The sequence below is a fragment of the Leuciscus leuciscus genome (assembly GCF_965113295.1).
Source record: "Leuciscus leuciscus genome assembly, chromosome: 7".
NCBI classification, from domain to species: Eukaryota; Metazoa; Chordata; class Actinopteri; order Cypriniformes; family Leuciscidae; genus Leuciscus; species Leuciscus leuciscus.
Genome location: NC_138731.1, coordinates 35107994 through 35123650, shown reverse-complemented (window position 1 = coordinate 35123650; position 15657 = coordinate 35107994). Strand labels below are relative to the sequence as shown.

General features: G+C 38.2%; 1 protein-coding gene across 4 annotated transcripts in view; it reads left to right on the top strand.

The window, feature by feature from the left end:
- sema5ba (sema domain, seven thrombospondin repeats (type 1 and type 1-like), transmembrane domain (TM) and short cytoplasmic domain, (semaphorin) 5Ba) overlaps nt 1-15657 on the top strand; it is a 139393-nt gene that overhangs the window by 12593 nt on the left and 111143 nt on the right. For 3 of the 4 annotated variants that reach the window (XR_014207577.1, XM_082175941.1, XM_082175938.1), the window contains exon 2: nt 13076-13147. The gene's annotated coding sequence lies outside the window, so the exon portion shown is untranslated. Of the gene's footprint in view, nt 1-13075; nt 13152-15657 lie in introns of all 4 variants that reach the window. The other variant, XM_082175939.1, reaches the window with a different exon arrangement.

Genomic DNA, 15657 nt, shown 5'->3' with positions numbered 1-15657 from the left:
AAATGATAAAATTTAACTATGTTAAACTTAGCAGTTAATCTGCGAATCACATGCGTGCCGAACCGTGCGGCCTGGTCCGTACGAATCACGGATCAACTGCGATCCGTTGCACCCCTAATAATTAATGAATCTCTTTCACGGACATTTACCTGGACAGTTCCCTGCTGGTGGAATGACTTGCCTAACTCATCCCAAGCTACTGAGTCTTTAGCCATTTTCAAGAAACTGTTGAAGATGCATCTTTTTCAGCAACACTTTACCCATTAATGCTAACACTTAGTATTCTATTTCTATTTATAAAAAAACAAAAACAAAACCTTGCTACGTGTACTGTGCTAGACTAACTAGGACTGGTCACAGCACTTGCATATTGCTGCCCTATTGTTATTTTGATTGCTTCTATTGCTCTCCTCATTTGTAAGTCACTTTGGATAAAAGCGTCTGCTAAATAATTAAATGGAATGTAAATGTTAACATGCGTATCATCATGATTGCTATCTTACCAGAGATGGAGAAAAATTCCTCTCCATGCGCACCAGTTATGTGCACCCCTGATATGTGGCTGGTGGCATTTTATTATTTTAGCATATACCTCAGTTCCCCTGCTGGCCGTGCCTCTATCAGAAAATACCTGCAATCCCTTTTTCGGGTCACGACTCACCAGCTGAGAACATGTTTGGAACCAACGTAATTGAAGTCTTCCATTACTTACGCCTTCATGGGAAAGAAGCTTAAGGGCCACCTCATCAGACTCTCTACCCCCCTATGGGTACCAGTTCCATTTCATCTGGCCTAGGGTGGGCTGATCATTCCATAAATGCACAGAGCTGATGCTTGGAGGTTTAGATCCAAGGCTTAGCCAACATGAGCCAACTTCACATGTCCCCCCCCCCCCAAAAAAACCCATCTCCCTCCAACTGTTAACAGTAAACATGTCTTTTTGCGTCTTAGTTGGCACCGTGCCCGGCAGCCCTCAGCAGTTTACAATGTAGCTGCAGCCCATGCTTTGACTTTACAAAAGCGTGCTTCTGTTTATTAGGGTTTGTAAAATGACAGAACTGCTGCCACTGTGCTGTGAGTGGAATAAACAAGACATAAAATAGAAGCTTGTTAAGCGTAGACGGACAATTTGTGCTGCCGTTATGCTGTGTTTAGTCTTTTTTACCCTCTCTCTTCTCTCTCACTTGGAAGGTAGTGCCACTTTCAATAGAAGTGAATTCAATGCCAATGTCAGATATGTTTTTTTCCCCCATCACATCTCTTTTGAGACTGATTTACATGGTCACAATGAGCAAAGTGTGGGGTTTTGAATTGATGGGTAATCATTAACTACCCTGAAGAGCACCTCTTATTTAATGAATAGGATGGATCAGGCTTTGAGAGATGGATTTAATAATCAGAAACATGGCCGTAAATGACTCATGTTAAAACAGTTTGAGTGCTTTATGGAAACATAATTTTTTTTATTATACTGGAAGTGTTTGTTAACAAACCAATTTCTGGCAGTGATATTTTTGACAGTGTTGACAGTTAAATAAGTCCTTGCGGAATATCAGATCAGTTGTCAGAATTGTTTCATCTGCAACATCAATTCTTTATTTTGCCTTTTCAAAAAGAATAAATCTTATTCAAAGGCTCATGGTGACAGTGGTTCCCTACTGAGAAGATAAGTGTTGACCTGCTTGAATTTCCAGGCTGGTCTACAATAGTTAATGTTAGCCAGTGCTTTAAAACAGCAAGGCTGAGTGTTGTCGAATGGAACAGAATGCAAGAGTCTCAACGTTAACTGTTTTTATCTTTTAATTATGTGTACAGAATACAATAACTGGACTTTTCAGCAGGTTTTATGTTGTCTGTGATGTCATGAAGCAGGCAGGTGCTGCTTTGGTGGTGTTGGTTGCAATTTTTTGTGTAGAAGAAAAGGCTGAGAAAATGTGACTTCTGTCGCGCTGCTTATGTTCAAAAGCTGAACCACCAGCCCTTTAGTCACTCTCCAAATGTGTTGCTTATCTATTTTGGATCTCCGCCGCTAATGAACACTAAGACCCCACAGACATTTATCTGTGAGCGAGTGTACGTTTGATCCTTCGTCAATTATCTCTATACTTCACGTCTGCCCTCTGAAGTCTTAATTATGACATTGACAGAGATGATACTGATCAGAACCTCTTCCCTGCTGCTCAGAGCGCACAATACTGCTCTGTCTGACCCACTGTGATAGGAGAGCAAAGGAAAACAATCATGCTGGATGTAGAATGCGGCCAGAGGTCATTGTAACGTAGTTGGGAGAGCACATCAGCCAACAGAGACTGACTGTCTCAACAACATGACAGAGATGCATATCACATGTCCAGATGAATAACAATACTTTTTGCTGAATAGATTGTATAAATATTTCTTGCTTTAGCTGATTGGAAAATTTTCAAGCTTTCAAAAAAAAAAATAATAATAATAATTTCCTTGCTTTTCAGGCATTCCATGCACTTGCAAAACTTAAAGGACAAGTTCGGTATTTTACACTTAAAGTCCTGTTTACAGATCGTATCTGATGAAATAGAATGGTTAAGATTAAAATTTGGACACATGCTGCTGTCCCGAGAATTTTAGGTTTATTTCGCTCCCCCCCCCCACCCCCACAATGGTTGTCTATGTGCACTGGAAGATTCCTTCCTAAAAACACATTAAACTTTCGTTTACAAAGACGTGAAACTCACCGAGTGGTCAGGGGTGTTCACTGATATGTTCACTCAAAAATCGCTGAAAAAGATGCATTCCAACAGGTTTTATCGTAGTTTTTGTCCAACTCCATTGACTTAATAGGACGTGCTGTGAGACCGCAGCACCTTTACGGTATTACTCCGCCGCTTCTTCTTCTGCTTCTTCTGTGTATTCAATGAAATGCCCGTGGTTTGCTTGCAATTGGCAAAGGTGCATTATCGCCACCAACTGGGCTGGAGTGTCTATTATTCAAGCTCTCAATGGAAGAATCACGGGTGTGACGCGTTTGGCAAAATAGGTCCACAAAAGCGAAATAAACCTAAAATTCTCGGGACAGGAGCACGTGTCCAAATTTTAATCTTAACCGTTCTATTTCATCAGATACGATCTGTAAACAGGGCTTTAAGTGTAAAATACAGAACTTGTCCTTTAACTTCACCAATGTGCAGAATCCATGTAGATAATACGACAGCAGCCATAGTGTGCCACAATGCTTGCCACACACCAGAGGATTGTGATATAGCAAATTTATAGCTGTGATTATTAAGGAACCATGATGGATTGGGGAAAATGGGGGAAATTTGGCCTCGTTCGCACCCATACAGATCGCAGATTTAGCACCCCAAAAACTTCTTTTAACTTAAGAGGCGCATTTTAGAACGGCGTGTCGTCCGAGACGCTGCAAAAGACACAAGACGCGAGCGCAACAGTCAAACGTGTCCGTCTAGCTCTAATGTTTAGCAAAGCGATGGAAAAGCAGCAGAGTGGAATGCAAAAATATGTTCTGTGGGAATGGCCCCTAACACCTCTACCAGCAACCTTAGTTTACCCAAAACGTGTCCCATCCAACTGCAGGCCAGGCTCAGTCCTGCTTAGCTTCATTGGGTATAATGTCTGTTATACTTATCCAGTCTGTTATTGCTGCAAGATAATGCCCAAATTAAGAATATAACTTTTGACTTTATGTAACCATGAAACAACTTTTAAACATACATTTACATGACAACGATGTACTAAAAATGGAAACGTTTTTTCTTTGCGTTTTTCGCGTACAGTCGACAGCGTTGTCAAAACGATCCCCGTTCACACGGATCTGCGAAAACAATTAAAAACGCTATATTATGCTGGCAGGGCAGTAGCTGGCAAGGTCATTTTGTAAAGAAAAACTATGCGCCTAGAGACGAAACGCGTAATACGCATTAGGATGATTTCACCGTTTCACAAATTCACGCTTTTGTAGTTTACACAGCGACAAAAACGGTATTGTTTTCAAAACCTGCACTTTGAAACCAGTTTTTTAAAAGTTAGAGATTACAGGCCCCCAAAATGCCGTTGTCTTGTAAATGAACGCATCAACTTTTTTCCGTTTTTTTGTTGAAAATTGTTTCTTGTAAACTGCCCCTTAATCATCAAAGCAGATGCTTCAGTATAATAATTAGAGTAATGAATGATTTAGAATGTGACGAGTAATGTGTTGTTGTATTGAGTGCCTGCTTCTTCATTCCAGTCCAGGATTTATAATACTTCAAAGAGCTTGTGAAGTCATATTGAGAAATGATAGATGGATTAACATGTTTACATTAAGTAAACTAAGTGCATGCCCCCGATGTTTTGGAGAAAAGACAGTTAGGTCGGCCATCCAGGGGTTATTTGTTTTCTGTAATGATCTCATTAAAGCGAGAGGTTTACTCTGCATCATTAATCACCCTGTTGACCATCAGAAGAGGGAGCACATTCTCTGGTTTTGTGATTCATCTGACTGGCAGTAATTACTCACAGGATTGGCACTTCATCCATTGACTTTAATTCACTTTCATTATAGAAAAGTTCCAGGGTGTTCATTAGCTTCAGAACTCCAACAATGAGATGAAGCAAGTTATTTGGCATAAACTGAAATAGGTCAACTTTTGATGGCACCAGGCATTGAGTGCTGTAGATGCTCTGCTGTGATCTCGGCTTTTGATGTCGTTGATGTTTGATGTGGTCGGCACAGACGGGCGCTGAAGACTACAATGGAGACTTTTTAGGCATTAAGGTGCTCTGCAAAGCTCAAGCAATTCCAATGCACCTTTCTGTGAAATCCCGTATTTGCATGCTTCACTTTATGTTCTTGTGCAATCTGTCCTATTCCTGTTCATAATTTAGTCTGGAATTTAATGCCCTCTCTTTGTCAGGAATCTTTCAGGAATTCTTCAGTCACACATACAGTATATTACTTCAACTTCCTCCTAAGACACGTTCAATTTGAATCCATGTGTCTGTCTACTGAGGAATGTTTTATGCAGTTCAAACTTATGGGTTTATAATTTAGCTGTCAGGGTAGTTGTGATATAATGTAATTTCCCTCGGATGTTATTTACTCTGCTATTGATAGGATATCTGCCCATAATAATTTTATGGGTAATATTAATTCCAAAACAAATAATGGTTCAAGTTGGAAAGCCTGTAAAGAAAATGTATCAGAAATATTCAACAAGTTGGATGTAGTTTTGGGTAGCCATACTATCTGCATAAAGTCTGTTCCACTTCCACAACAGCCTGTAGACTAAAACAGCCACAAAGGTAGACAAAGGTTTGTCATTCATTGACCATGTGGCAGGTTTATCTGAAATATACTTTTAAAAATAATAGGCTGACATGGAAAAACTCTTTAAAGCAAGTCACTGTAAGTGGGTGTACAGAAACCATTGAAGAAATGTGTGCTGGAAATATTTGTAGACTTTGTAATCTAAATGTGTTTTGATCTAAAAGTAACATACTGGTTATTTCACAGAAGTTATCCAGAAAAATCGAATAAACAATTCTGGCTGTTGATATCTTATTTACTTGAGTGCCTCAGTATCTTTGAAAATATTTCAGTTAATTGATTTCTGTGTATCTTTCAACAAATGATGAAATCCAGTAATTAGTTCTTCCTTAAAAGCATTCATTATAGAAAACCAAAAAATACAATACCGTTCAAAAGTTTGGTGACAGTAAGATTTTTTTGTTGAAAGAAATTAACAATTTTATAATGAATGCATCATCAAAAGTGACATTTATAATGTTTAAAAATATTTCTATTTTGAACAAATGTGATTCCTTTGAACGTTCTATTAATTAACCAATCATGGATTTTTTTTTGATTCCAGCACAACTGTTTTGAACATTGATGATAATAATAATAAGAAGAAATGTCTCTTGAGCACCAAATCAGCACATTAGAATGATTTCTGAAGGAGTAATGATGGTGAAAATGTAAATATATATTAAAATAGAAATCAGTTATCAGTTGATTCAGTTGATTAAATAAATGCAGCCTTGATAAGAATAAAGAGACTTTGTAGTTTGTACCGACCTCAAACTTCTCAAACTTTCTAAACTGAAATTTTGAGGAGCTACTTAAGCTAGCAGTTGAGGAAGGGGCAAACTTTAGAGATTTCTTTTTTTCTCTCAGACTGGTGCACTATTAATTAAAGAAATCTGACATAATCAGATGTTGTAGTCAAATTAATATATTATAGTAAATACCGGTAATTAGTATGTTGTTGACAGAATCTTAGCATGTTACATATTAATTGAGACGTCAAGCACAAATTGTCGACAAATACTGTACCCATCTTGTGGTGCCACTCCAGGCTTGTTGCATTGATTCAGGGGTGGGCGTTATTGGATCCACTGTGGGAGGTATAATTACTGCAGCTGCAGTTCCTCCGATCACAGTCACACTGGGCCGCCGACCCAGGAGGTCCCCTCGCTTTAGACCGCCGCGTCTCTCAGCCTTTCATTGGCTACCTTTTGTGTGGGTCTAGCATACCCAGCCTCCTGCTGACTTCATGCAATTGATATAGACAATGTATAGTCTAAATGATCAGTTCTGTTTTTTCCCCCTTCAGATTCAGTCTTTTGTTCATATTCATGTTTGTAAATGACTCGTATAACATCATCTGTGTTAACATTCGCATATGAAAAACCATAACATGTCGATCCTGCTAACATTGCAGGATTGTGATGCATTTGCTAGTTTTACTTAAATTGATGTGCAAGAACATATAGTCCTGCAGTATTGACATTTACACCGTCCTAGCTTCTACCTCGCCGTCATTCTATGGATGCTGCCCGCTGTTGCTCACTGCAGGATGTTTTTTTTAATGATTAAAACGGAAACCTTTTGGGCTCTTAATGAGGGTGACATTGACTTTAGGCCGCTTGCAGAGATAGAGTATTTCTCTAGTGGTTTGCACTTGGGTCACATTGTCATGAATCGTATATATGAGAGTCAATGAGACTGATCTGAACACATCAAATGGAATGGCCCAAATCAGTTTTAACACTTTCAGCCCTTAATGTGATTATAGCTAATAAAAAATTCTGCACGACTTGCCAGGATGCTCAAACCAAATGGTCAAAGTCTGAATTTGCATACTAGCATAGTCTTACATGTGGCCTACTGTTCTGAATTCTGCCAGAGTTAGGTTGGTTTGCATGGTCAAGTTTGCCCCTGCTGGTTATGGCTGTCACTTTTGTGAAAAAATCCTGTAAAATTTTTGAGACATAAGTGTTCATTGAATCGATTGTAAAATCGATTTTCCTTTTCTAAAGACGTTTCCATTTTCAACGCCAAATATAGGCCAATCCACGGACAACTAACAGGCATTGGGACGAACGGAAAGAGGGCGCTTGAGATGCAATATTGAGCAATATTTCTGATGATTTATTGGTGTGAAGTTTCGTGCACAATGACAAACAGGAGTGCAACATTCTTGAAAAACAATAAGTGGACTGCCATAACATCAATGAAAAACATTACTGCAGGTTTTAACATGGCTGTGTTTACTATTAGAAATGTCAAACCAATTTCGCCTACGTAGGCGATTGTAGCCCATGAAAAGAGGTTGAAAATAAAACTTAAAATTCACTGAAGGACTAGCCTACATTGAACGTGAAGTTCGTGTAGGATAAACACGCAGGGCCGCTACATTCTCCAAATCAGACAGTGGACTAGAAACATCTGTCGCAGTCTACAACAGGGCTGCATTTATGATTTAGGCTATTCAAAAATCTCCAAAATTATTTTACATACTGATTCAGTCCATTATTGACAACTGTTCAAAAATGAAACTTTAAATGGACTTACTTGAGAACAGGCCATGTGTTTTTTTTTAATTGAACATAACCGACACTTACTGTAGGTTCTTTGTATTTATCTGTATGATGAAGCTGCATATGCCCCCTCATAGTTGTAGTGCTGCTGTGATATGGGAACTCACGATCGCACTATTTGCATACCACTTTGTCATTCTTCATAGTTTGATCTACAGTCCAAAACCCGTGCCAGTGCTTCCATATCGAACTCCTCAAGTTATCACTCGTCTCTCATGTCGCACAGGTTGATCGCCATTGTCCTCCATTGTTTTTGGCAAAACAATTGGCCGATTGAAACCGATTGAAGCTATAGGCGCGTAAAATTGGTGGGAATTTTGCACTTTCGGAATTCTTTATTTTCTTTTTCTGCTTGTTTGTGAGTTTTGTTACATCTATCTTTTTTATTTGTTTAATTCGTTTAAAATTAAGTGTACATATTTGGTTAAAATCGATTCCCTTTCATTTTCGAAACTTGTGTTGGTTGGTCCGAGCGATGGGGCAATCGTTTTTTCGAACGTAAAGTGATAGCCCTACTGCTGGTACATGTGGCTGCAAAAAGCATTTTCCATTGGTGTTTGTTCATAAATTTGCTATATACTGTATATATCTTTTTTGTTTCCTTATATACTGCTAATATTTCCTTTACATTATAGGGTCATTCCGTGTCAAATCAACACAATTTTGAAAACTTCGCCGGCTCATTTTTTATGTTGTTAATATTTTTTTTTGTAAATTTTTGTAACTCAAGAAGTATTAAAGAGCCCTTAATATCCTTTTATATTTTGTTTTTTAACAAACTTTTCTGGTTACACTTTATATTAGGTGTCTTACTGCAATGTACTTATTGTGTTCATGTTTTATTGCAAAACGCTTTTGCTCTTACTGGGGTGGGATACGGGTTAGGTTAGGGACAGGTTTGGTGGAATGGGTTAAGGTGTAAGGGAAGGGTCAACAGTGTAATTATAGATGTTATAACAAAGTAATTACAGATGTAATTACATGCAGGTATTTTTTTAAATATAAATACAATGTTAAAACATGTATGTAAACAATAAGTACATTGTATCAAATGATTAATTTAAATGTTAGTACACAGTAGTAAAGGACACCCAATTTAAAGTGGGACCACTTTCTTTTGGTATCCATATTTTTAAGGTCCTATAAGGTTAAATTCCTTAGTAAATTAAGTTGCACATATTTTCAGTGGTCAAAAAACCGATTTTTTCCCCTTTCTTTCAAAGTGGAACATCTGAAGAACAAATAATGTTAAAACTAGAAATGTATAGCATTTAATAAAACTTCATTCCTTTTCCTTGTCACTGTGTAGCTTTATAAATATTTGTGAGCTATCGGCTTAGGTTAGCGCTGCCATTTAAAAAAAAAAAAAATTTCAGGCAAACTGTTGTCGAATTCAGTGTAACAGCAAACACTTCAGTATTTATTTATAGTTTATACTCATTCAGAGCTGGAAGGCCAGCAGTAGGTTGAACAAGACATGCAAGGAGCAACTTTTATCATCTTCCCGGGAAAAACTACTGCTGAAGCGACACAATCATTTTGCTACAGTCACAGACAAATTAAAACTCTGAGATCAAACCATAGCTTGCCTCACCCCCTCCTTCCCACCTGCAGCAGCATTCTGAATCTGTTGCTCGCTAGACTCCCTTAATCTTGGGCCCTGGGGATCTTGTTGGAGCCTGTTAGCAAATGTTTATCCCACAGTGAACACCTGGTTGTTTGGAGAGTACGCCCACAGTGCACTGCCATCCCCCACCCGAGCAACAACGTGCTTAAGATTGAGCCGGCACATCGTATTCCTACCACAGTGTGCAGTTCGTCGCATTCAACATGGTGATTAGCATAAGCCTCATTTAGTCATCCTTTAATGAATCATTTTCCTGGGCTTACTCCAGCTGTGAAAAAGCATTAAATGGTAAAGCTATGAATTGTAACCTTAAACTTGATATTACCCAAAGAGACCCTTGAACAAAGCTTATCGCATATCATTAACCACGATTACTCATTTGTCTCGAGGGATTTATAGCCGTTTGATAGAATAGCTCTTTAGTGGCATTTCATGGAAATTCTTTAAGGAAATGCACATAATTCAATGTATTTTATACCAGGCTAACATTCTCATTTAGTTTTCACATTGTGTGCAGTGCAAGTTAGTCCATACTAAGGGCCAGTCAAATCAATGGTCCCCCAAGACATCCTTGGCACCATCCCACTTTGTTTTAAAGGGATAGTTCACCCAAAATGAAACATTCTGTCATAATTTACTTATCTCATGTCGTTCTAAACCTGTATGACCTTCTTCTGCGGAACACAAAAGAAGATATATAAAGGGATAGTTCTCCCAAAAATTCTGTCATTAATTAATCAATCTCATGTCATATCAAACAAGTTCATAAAGAGATCGTAAAACTAATCCATAAGAATTGAGCTGTTTAGTCCAAATTTTCTGAAGAGACACGATCACTTTATATGATGAACAGATTAAATTTACGCTTTTATTTACATTTACATTTACATTTATTCATTTAGCTGACGCTTCTATCCAAAGCGACTTACAATTGCTATATATGTCAGAGGTCGCACGCCTCTGGAGCAACTAGGGGTTAAGTGTCTTGCTCAGGGACACATTGGTGTCTCACAGTGGATTCGAACCCGGGTCTCTCACACCAAAGGCATGTGTCTTATCCATTGCGCCACCACCCCTTTATTCACATATAACCATTGATCAGCAAACATAAACAGGAGCTCAACGGAACCTGATTGACACATGAGAAAACACCTCTTGGTGAAGCTCAAACGTGCTGCGTAACACACAAGAATGAACCTCACTGTTTCTCGCATGTCAAGCGAACATGCTTGATCTTCTATTTACCACAACTTATGTGTGTGTTGATGAAAGTTCATATGTGAATAAAAGCCTAAATGTAATCTGTTCATCATATAAAACGATCATCTCTCTTCAGAAAATGTTGGACTTAACCGCTCAATTCATATGGATTTGTTTCACAATCTCTTTATGAACATTTTGAAGCATCAAAGTGTCAGTTGCGTAGCTGTTTATAGAGGGACAGAAAGCTCTCAGATTTCATTGAAAAGATCATTGTGTTCTGAAGATGAACGAAAGTCTTAAGTCTAAAGAATTTTTATTTTTGGGTGAACTATCCCTTTAAAGAATGTTTCTGCTGTTTTTGTTCATATGAGAGTCGACAGGGTCCAAAAGAACATGAAACCCCTTCGATTTTTATTTAAAAAATTACGATTTTCAAAGGATCTTCTGTTTTGTTCCACATAAAAATATTGACCAGTATTGGCCAGATTGTACTTTATTTATAGCCCTGGGGGTCTAGTGGTCAACTTGCTCTATTTTCACCCTGGTTCAGCTTCCTTTTCCAATTTTGGACAGCATGTCCTGAGGCATTGAAGGCCCCTGGCAGTCTGTGACTCTGGGGCACTGGCCTCATTGGCCACCTGATCTATAATCCACTCCTGCCAGCTGCAAGCCTGCATGTTTTTTAATAAAGATATAAAAAAATGTAATCGAAAAAGGTATTTCATTTTTAAAGCCTGCACAGAAAAAAGCAGTGTAATTGAGTGTCATAAAAAAGGACATAGGAAGATAAGCCACCTGTGGAATCTGGGGATGTTGAGGTTGTTCGCCCTGTGGCTGAAACGTCTTGATTTCAGTGACCTTTTAAAGCAGTAATTCTCAGTAGTTGTTAATTGATTTATTGAACATGCCTTGGCACGCCGGCCAATCAGATCATAGGAGCAGGGGTTCGTTGAAGGGCTTCATTATTTACTCCTTAATTACTCTGGCCCGGTGTCTTACTCCGGCTCTCTGCTTTGCACTATACAATGCTGGACTAACCTTTAGACGAAGAGAGCACAAAGCCCCAGTGCCTGGTCTGTGGAGGCTTATGAAGTGGAGCGGCCTCTCTCTTTGCTCTTCCTAATCTTAATTAAGTCCCGAACAACTGGGCTTTGCTCTTATCAGTACAGAAACTGATGTTGTCAAAGCTGTGGGATGCCATAGTGCACTTTTAATTGCACAGTTTGATAAGAATGGAGTAGAGCTCAAGAAAAAGGTTTCATTTATCTTGAACTTTTGGACAATTAATTAATATCATCATGAATTCACCTAAGAGATGTGTTTTGTTTAATTTTAAAACTATATTTTACAGTATGTAACAATAATCATATAATTTTAATCAGTTGTATTGACATTTTCAAAGCATTTTGCTTGATCTCATATTTAGCGTTCTTACTTTCAACATCATTTATGTTTCAAACTTAGTTTGAATGACATGCACTTCATGTATTCGGGTCTCGCGCTCTATATTTTCATCCATATTTATACGGGACAAATGGCAGCATTTCATCTTTTAATACAAGATGATCCATTTTGCATCATACCGTTCAAAAGTCTGGGGTCTGTACTATATCTTTTTAGAAAGAAATTCATACTTTATTCAGTTCTATATAATGTTTTAATGCTACAAATAAATACAGTTCTATTCCACAAATCAGCATATTAGAATGGTTTCTGAATGATCATATGGCTGATAAAAATGATGCAGCCTTCGTGAGACTTTTTCCAAAAACATTAAAAAAATCTTTTGAATTGTTGTGTATGTGGGATGATTGGCAACCCTGACTTTTTGTTAAACAGGTGACGTCCAGGATAGGGTAAAGGGTGGTAAGAATGTTTGAAAAAACTCTATGGAAACAATCATTAGTGGTTCTTACTAATGTATTACTTAATCTCAGGGGGTACTTCAAGTAAATAGTGCAGGTCATAGGGATGCAGCATGCAAAACCCAATGTAGTAGCTGTGCTCTGATCTCCTTTTTAACAGCATTCCAGGGCCTCGGTTTCTATTCCACTGAAAGAGTTAGTGGTTTCTTTATGAGTGTACACTCTTAAGAATAAGTATTCCAAAAATGGGTTTTCACAGCGATGCCATAGAACCATTTTTGGTTCCCCAAAGAACCTTTCAGTAAACAGTTTTTTTTTTAGTGTGAAGAACATTTGATTAATCTGAAGCACCTTTTTCCACTACAAAGATTCTTTAGTGTAATGGAAAGGTTCTTTCATGGAACCATCAATATCAATAAAGTACATTTACTTTTAAGAGTGTAGGGTGATGCATACCTTTTACCACTAAATTAGCACTAAATATAACACTTGTGTGCTTCTTCTGATTCTCTCTCCAAAGGCTTCAGAAGGATTGCTACCCATTTCTGCAATAGCCCTGCAGCTTCGAAGATGACATGTTCGTGATGCCTCTGTAAGTAGGTTTCTGCTTGTTTTATACACTTTGCCAGATGCCATTATCTAAATGAAACATGAGAAACTAGGGATGCACGATATATATCGTCCACCATATCGGTATCGGGCGATATATGTTCATTTTTAATGTTATTGGAAAATTTGGTCGATATATTAAGGGCGATAAACAATGGAATATTTCCTTCAGATGAGACACTTCAGATGCGCACTGTTCACTATGATGGTTTTGAATTGATTGAAATAACTTCAAAAAGGAAAATATGGTTAAGTGCAATGTGCAGCGCAAGTCTGTCATATATGCTACATAAAATTATAAAGAGAAATTATAATTGTGTGCTTTGGACATGCCTTTTAATGGTGAGACTTTTGTTTTTGTAATTTAGATTTAGATTTATCGGCCATTCATCAACATTCAGAAAGTTTAGTATTTAGTATACATTTGCTATGTTTTATTTGTTCATTTTGAGGAAGACTCTTTTCAAGGTTCCACTTTCAATCATCTGCTTCATACTTGAGTACAGCTTTCTTTACCAGGAACTCATAAGTCATAATAGAGATCTCCAGTCTTCCTGGAGAATCTGTATGAGGTTGTCCTCCTATTCTCCTTCTTCTTTTTGTCTTTTGTTTTTGTCTCCCCGGCGCTCCTCGCTCTCTGCTTCTCTGTCTCTGTGACCGTGGACAAAGTCAGGGAGCCTTTCAAGTCAAATCCCTTTATTCTATGTCAGAAATTGAGTGTTTTGAAAAGGAGCGTTCTGGCAGAGAAAGGGCTGAAACTTTCATTGCAGCCATTTATGGAGCAGCACAGCCTGAGGCTCTTTTTCCTTTCTTCAAAAGAAACTGTAAGAGAGGCTGACATATTTAATTGGCTGTTTGTAAGCTAATTAAAGCTTGTATGTTGATGTGTTTATCAAATCACCAGGGTCTTTTTCATGTTTCAGACTTCTTCTGAAAAAACATTTTCTATGTCTGTGTGAAAGTACCAAATTCTATGAAGAAGCCTCACTGAAATTGATTTTTGTCATTAGCAAGGGTAGATGCAGTCCCTTGACTACTTGACTTCCCCAAGTAATTGTATAGCTGGATGAAGCTCACAACAAAAAGTCCAAGTCACATTTCACCCATAACAGTAAGAATACACTAACATTCAAGAGTTTGTTGTCAAGATATATAAATAATAGTTTCTTTATGGCCTCCAAACGATTGCTTTTGGAGGGCCGATTGCTGTCTGAATTGACCTTCAATATAGTCAAGTCAAGTCAAGTTTATTTGTATAGCGCTTTTCACAATACAGATTGTATCAAAGCAGCTTCACAGTATTAAATTAAAATAATACAACAAAGTTTGTTTCAAGAGGAATTTATTGATTGATAAAATTAAATTAAATATCCCCAAAATATCCCCAACTGAGCAAGCCAAAGGCAACAGTGGCAAGGAACCGAAAAACTCCATCAAGTGACCTAATGGTGTCCTAAAACTCCATCAGGTGACCTAATGGTGTCCTAAAACTCCATCAGGTGACCTAATGGAGAAAAAAAAAAAAACCTTGGGAGAACCCAGGCTCAGTCGGGGGCCAGTTCTCCTCTGGCATTTATGAGCTAGAGGCCGGATTGTAGTTTGAACTGTAAGATTATATGAATGCCTGGCTGAAGATATATAGATATATAGAATATAGCGATTGTTTACGTAGCCATTATTATTAACGATGTAGCATCCGTTTATATGGATACAACTGATTGTTCTGTGAACAACTGGCAATCAAGGTCATTGCCGTGTATGGAGACAAAAACGTATTAAAGGCCGTACTTTTAAAAAAAATTGTTTATGGTTACGACATGGCGTGAATTCAGCATAAGCTCATTGTTTAGGTTCAGGAGGAACAGTTTGTGGCGCTCAGTGACTGTCTGTCTACAACTCTGCATAGCCTTACAGAACGTGCTGATGACGTGGGCTGTCTGCGCGAGCAGGGTACGCAGATGTGTGGAAATACAAATGTTGACAGGCATTTTTAAGCAGGTTAAGCAGAATTAAGCAGGTCCTCCAAGTTTCTCATAACCATTATTTATCATGTTTTTCTATTTAAATCTAGCCTGGTTAAAACCAGACCATTCTCAGTAGTAACTGAGTTATGGTCTGGTAAAGCTTCATTAATAACTCATTTCCAAAGGGGCGTCACCAACGGATGTCGCTCAAATGCCTCTGGGCGCAATTGGATAGACCTAAAACCAGTCAGAGCGATCGTCATCGTGTAAAGCCATATGCTGCGTCCCTAAGTTACACTAGGCCATAAAAGTATGTACTCTTTTTGTGAAGAAAAGGTATTTACTTTTGAATGTGTAGCAAAAAAGTAGGCAAGCTTTGGGACATACTACTTCGTCATCTTTATCGGACGGATCTGTCGCGTGCATCCTGTCATGTAAACTGCCCTGTCAATCATCTTGTCACAGTTAAAATGCTCTATTAAATCTAATTTCATTTCCTACCGTTTCGGAGAGAAATGTAGTAGCATGT